Source organism: Linepithema humile, chromosome 2, assembly GCF_040581485.1.
Source record: "Linepithema humile isolate Giens D197 chromosome 2, Lhum_UNIL_v1.0, whole genome shotgun sequence".
NCBI lineage: Eukaryota > Metazoa > Arthropoda > Insecta > Hymenoptera > Formicidae > Linepithema > Linepithema humile.
The window spans coordinates 16,669,545-16,675,928 of NC_090129.1; the positions used below are offsets into that span (position 1 = coordinate 16,669,545).

The 6,384-nt window shown below is 31.8% G+C and overlaps 1 pseudogene; it reads left to right on the top strand.

The window, feature by feature from the left end:
- The first annotated feature begins 5 nt into the window (after positions 1-5).
- Positions 6-2,121, top strand: LOC136997904 (uncharacterized; annotated as a pseudogene).
- The last annotated feature ends 4,263 nt before the right edge of the window (positions 2,122-6,384 follow it).

A 6,384-nucleotide genomic window follows, 5' to 3' on the forward strand; every position in this document is an offset into this window, starting at 1 on the left:
GTGATATGCATGGTACTTTGCATTCTTTAGCAGCCTTAGCGCAGTCTTCCTAGAAATCCCAATTTGCCTTTCAATCTGTCGACTACTAATTTAGATGTAGCGACTGTCGACTACTAATAAGATGAAGCGACATTCAAAAACAATGGAGAACTGAATAGGCATAATTGTCATTACTGGTCAGATGTGAATCCTCATTGGTATAGACAAATAGATAATCAGCATCGTTGGAATGTGAATGTATGATGCGGAATTGTCAACGGTTATCTCATCGGTCCTTATTTTTTCGAAGATACTGTGAATGGGGAAAACATTTTACAGTTGTTGCGCGATGAACTACCTGACCTGCTCGATGATGTTGACCTTTGGACAAGGTTAGACATGTGGGTACAGCTGGATGAGGCAAGTGCTCATCGCGCACGAATTGTAACTACGTTTCTGAACAACAAATTTAATGCAAGATGGATTGAATGGAATGGACCAGTTCATTGGCCCCCACAATCGCCTGATTTGACTTCACCTGATTTTTTTCTTTGGGGTTATTTGAAAAATGTTGTTTATAAACAAGAACCAACAACAAGAGCAGATATGATTGAACGAATTCGGATCGCATGTAGTAACATACCACGGGCTATGTTATTGAAAACTGTTTGCAATTTTCGAAAAAGGATTCAATCATGTATTGAGGTTAATGGTAACGTTTTTGAACAAAATTTATAGATTTGGTCAAAAAGCAGGTTTTCATTGAACAAACACCCCGTCCGTGAGAGGCAAGGGGACTCACGTTAATCAAGCACCTCGAATCGTGAGAGGCAAGGGGACTCACGTTAATCAAGCACCCCAAAAGGAACAGAAAACTACTACGTCCACGTCGTTGTTCCTGGGTAATGCTAAAAGTAGTGCTAAAATAAAATCACTTGTTTTCGTCTAAAAGTCCCCTATGGTCCACTTTTAAGCCCTAACATGGGTACATATTTTTTACGCAAAATTTTGTGCTCTTTCCAAATCCGGGATCAAAAATACGGGTTTCCATTAAAAAAACACTTGTTAATTTTAAAATGACTTTGAAAATCAACTTCGAGGTCAAGTCCAAGGTCATCAACGGTTGGCTCCCTTTGAACCCTACAACTTTTGTACGAGTTATTTTTCGCTATCACGTATACCTTCGGAGTTATTTGCGTGGATGGATTAAAATGGCCCACCCTGTATATTACGTAAGGATAAAAATAAGGAAAGCATATGACATTTTTCTTCAGTTAAATGTATAGTATAATATGTATATTTTTAAATATATTATTTTGTCATATTTAATTCATATTTATTTGACACCTTGTATATGCCTATTTCGTTTCGTACATTATATTGCAGCCTTACGACGGAATTTCGGTCGAAGAAAGAAGCGCGAGCATCGTTTATTTACCATCCGACACAGATCACATGTCAGTGTAGTGAATAACAACACGAAAAAATACATATACACGGACATTACGTCGATAATGCTATTTCATTTTTAGTTCCATCAAAATGATGGCGTTATCAGAGTTTTTCGTCAGGAACTCCAGGATCTCCTTAAAGCTAAATGCAAGAAGCTGTTGTATATAACTTTAATTTTTACAAAGTATTGTGATAATAAACAACGGTAAAAGATAAAAAACAGATGTTTTATTCTGGTTTGAAGATTAAATCATGATTTGTGTATCAAAAAGAAAGAAATATATGTGAATTCAAACGAGATCACTTTTTTCGAGAAAGTTAACGCGTGTGAGAATCATGAATTCAAGCTGTGTAATAATATTTACTCGTCGCCAACTTATACACGCATCAGCATTCGCATGCGCATATTTTTTTGCCCACGTTTTACACAATGAAGAAATGATACAAACAGGTACGTACCTACTGTAATACATAGCCCGCTGCTTTTTCGTCAGGTCTCAACAAGGATTTCAATCCGGTAGAGACAAAGAGGTCAGAGAACGAATAAGATGAGAAAAAGGCGATAGGCGAGAGAAGGCGCATCAGCGGCATCCGTGAAATAATAACAGTGTATATAGAGTATAATTTAACTAAACGTATGCAGCGTCGTATTGAAGCTCGCCTTCAAGCGCAGGAACGTGCTAAGACACGTGTTTTATTGACGAACGTTCTGAAAAATAATTAAGCTTGAAAAGTATATTAAAAACTTACTTGAAATTAATTTTAAAAAATATAAAAATTATTTTTTGCAATAAAAATTTACTAACTACTACTTTTTTAAATATAAATCCTGTTGTTTTCTTTTTATGTTTTTTTATCCTCAAATTTTTTTATAGGTATACAAATAACATCAACTTATAATAGTTTGTTCAATTAAATATGTTAATTTTTTTTTTTAATTCGATTGAAACAATTGTATATCCTCAACTTCTTAAATCTAAAGTTGCTAAGAAAGGGAATAAACTTTGCCTAAGACACTCTATACATTGAAGAGAGAGATTGATGGTTCCTAATCGATTAAACGTGATAAATAATACTATTAAAAATAATAAAATTTACTCTCATGTTATATTCACGTCTCTATTGTTTTCGCGACGCCGTTACGCTCGTGAATTACTGCCGTTTTTCTTTATGTCATTTGCAATTACGTTACAGCTCAATTACGTTGCTACTAGTCTTGTTATAATTCGCATAATCCATCTGATTATTCATTACCCACGAAAAATTATTACAATTTTGAAGTACACTATGATTCTTGTATGAGAGATTTAGAAGAAAAGTGAATTAAGTCCATTTGTGTTGATTGTTAGAAACATAGTTCTAAAGTTAAAGTTGTTCTAATTGTGTGCAATATGTACACAATTACACTGTTTTTCGTGCTATAGTTTTTTTTTTAAATTTTAACTTAAACATTTGCACCTTTAAATCATTCATGAACAATGAAAACTGTTTTCTTTTCTAATTTATATATGGATTTAAAAAAGGACTTGATTTACTTTTTCTTTGAACTCTTTATTTATAAAATGGTTGCTTAATAAAAAAAATTGGGGGTTTGATAAAAGTAATTTGGTAAAATCTGAGAGGTTTATAGAAAGTACAATATAAATTATATTGTAGATTTCAATGCAAAGTTTAATTTATGCATTTTATAAATTTTAATTTAATATTTTATATTTATTACAAATATGATTTAATCTTTATATTGTTGATTTTATTATACTACTATTTATTCTAATATAATAAATATATTTACATTTAATTTGCTCTGCATATTAGAATTTACTTTGTCTATAAATAATGACAAATATTTAAATTGATTCTGATGGCTAATTAAAATTAATTTCAATATCAGGTTTTCGAATGTTTTCTATTTTTGCAATACAAGTATTTCAAAATAAATTTCACGTGACTGTCCTATCCAAAACTGAATTTTACATTCGGTTCTTCCAAATATAAATATGCAGATCACCGATCGTTTGGAAATTTAATCTGTTTAAAAAATGTTCCGGTTTCATAATTGCGGTATTAATTTTCACCAATTCTCGTCGAAATCATGCAGCTTCAATTCTACTATAAGCGTTTGTAGCACATGCCCCTATCCTATAATTAATTAATAACTACAGCTATGACAATATTATTTAAAGAATTTTAATAGTGCTACCATATTATTTATTTTTTTTAAATATTTAACTATACAGTAAAACATGTGATATTTTTTTAATACAAGTATTAATAAATATTATAAGTATAATTAGATTTAAAAAAATTTTTATTATTTAAACTTAGATTCCAAAAAACAAAAAAATAAAAAATAAATAGAAAATTTATAATAATTATATAAATTTATAATAATTATATAAATAATAAATAGGAAATTATTAAAAAATAATATTATTAACTATTATGGTAAACTTAATTTAATTAGAAACCAATTGGTGTAAATTATTTAGAAATATTACAAAAAATGTTATGTTTATTTTTTTATAAAATGCGTAATATATAAAGTTATGAATCATAAGTTATATATGTCTCGTCACTGTATTCGGAGAATTTTGTAAGTGTTTTTCATTTTCTGTCTTCATGTCTGTCATTTTTCAGATCAATTTAAAATTAAAACAAATTTATTTGTATAAATTCAATAAATTGTATTTACAATTTGCGAAAAATTGCGCAGCGCCCTGCGCAAAGCTACACTCTGAAGACTCGATGAGCCCATCCCTGAGTTATGCCACGAGATGGATAGCCTAAGGCCCGCGGTGAGTAAATTACAAGGTAAGACGGAACGCCGACACACTCTTGGTCCTCTGGTTCCCCTACACCTCTTTTGCTCTCTCTTGCTCTATCGTCTTCATCGTGTTTCTGCGAGGGACTCGAACGTCCCCCAAGCAACACTTTGAACCCGCTATGATACACCTTCGACGTGGCTACTGTACAAGATATATTCGGTGCTCTTCGTCCCTTCTCTCTGCCTACCTTCTTCTTTTCATTTCCTTCTTCCTTTTCAAGCATTTTTTCTTCTTTCTTCTTTTGTATTTCTTCTTCTTTTTCTTCTTTTTTGTTTTTCGTTCTTTTTTCTATGTTAGATCTCAGTGAACACTTCTTCATAGTGCGCTTGAGCTGTAATCTTCAAGAAAGATAAGTTTTATTACGATACGAGAGGAGAATCATTAACCTCTTTATGCATTGTTGTTTATTTATTAATAAAACAGATTGTGTATAAATGAAAAGAGCAAAATTACGCAACCTCTTGTGTACCGATAAAGCACAGTAAACTAAACAGAAAAGTTCTTTACTATTTTGTAATTTTTACAATAATTATCAAAAAATTAATTAAAAAAGATTAGCAAATAAACGCGTGTTTTGCGCGACTAAATGGCAAGCAAACAAAAACTTTACTTTTCGTTGCCATAAGACACTCGCGACTCGTTGATGGCACATTCGCATGCCTAGAGTGTACATACATCCCATGGTCTGGTCGTGCACTCATTCGCCAATCTTTTTTACTTAATTTCTCAATAATTATTGCAAAAATTGCAACGGTAAAAAACTTTTCTATTCAATTTACCACGCTCCACGCTCCTGCACTCAAGGGGTAATCCTTATTAGACATCTCATATAAACTATTAAAGTTTTTTCAATATATTGTACATATATTAAAATTACACAAAATATTATACAATTTTTTAAAAATTATTTAATACTAATAGTTTATTATGAGAGGAAAATAAAACGTAATGAGGTTTTTTTTTATATTGATTAGTCGATTTTTTTCTCGTATGTTATTTAGTAACTTTAAAAATTAATACTATTATTTAATATTATTATTTAATAGCATATTATTTAATAGTATAGGCGCACGGAATAAATAATATGTCCATTCATCTCAATATTTCGGACATTTAATATGCGTGCAACGATACACATCGTAAAGATGTCACAATCATCACAGTTATTGGGTGCGACGCAATACGTGCGCATTACTGTGACCGCGTTGCGGACAGATGTCGAACTTTTCCCCTTGATTCGTTGCAGATTTTTCACGCACGTGGCACAGCGGCCGCATATGTTGGCAATATAACAGCCATTAACGAACTGCCGGAATTTTCTCGATCTGCGAATATCGGACATTGCATCGACGAACAAGTAAGTGGCGTCGCTATTTCCAGTGTCGAGTGCTGGCGCTGAATTTGCAGTTTTTGTTAGCGATATTAAAAGCGTTCTACTCGACACGAGAAAATACATCGTACTGTTCAGTTTATTTTGCGAATATTTTGCATGTAAAATTTTTTTGTTTGCTTAATACCATGCTAATAAATTATTACATGTAAAAAATTAAAAAACGTGATAAAATTTAGCTGGTTGAAGTTTTGAACGTTCCTGGAGCGATTTTTTAAAAATGATTTGTCGCTCTTCTCTTTTTGCAAAGAGGAAATTTTGAGACCCATAAACAAACTACAAAAGAGACCAATCTGATACACGCGTCGGAAGACATCCTTATACTCGAAAAACTCCCTAAAATCACTTTAAAAATTTCTAATATGTAAGTCAAAGCAAGTGATTAATAATACCGAAATTTTTTGCTATTTTTTTGTTATATTTTACCTATAAAAATATTTTTGTTGTTCCAAATATTAAAAAGTTACAAAGTGCTGAATAGCTTAAGATTAAGCTACCGAAGTCATTGTAAAAATAGCGTATATGTAAGTCAAAGCAAGTGATAAATAATACCAAAATGCAAAAAGAGAAGAGTGACAAATCATTTTTAGTGTGGCGAGAATTTTTTAAGCGATCTGGGGTCGATTTTCGAATATAGGGTGTCTTCCGACGCGTGTATCGAATCAGTCTCTTTTGTATGTCGTGTGAGGACCTCGGAGCTTCTTCTGTGCAGAAGGAGAAGAGCGACAAATTATTTTT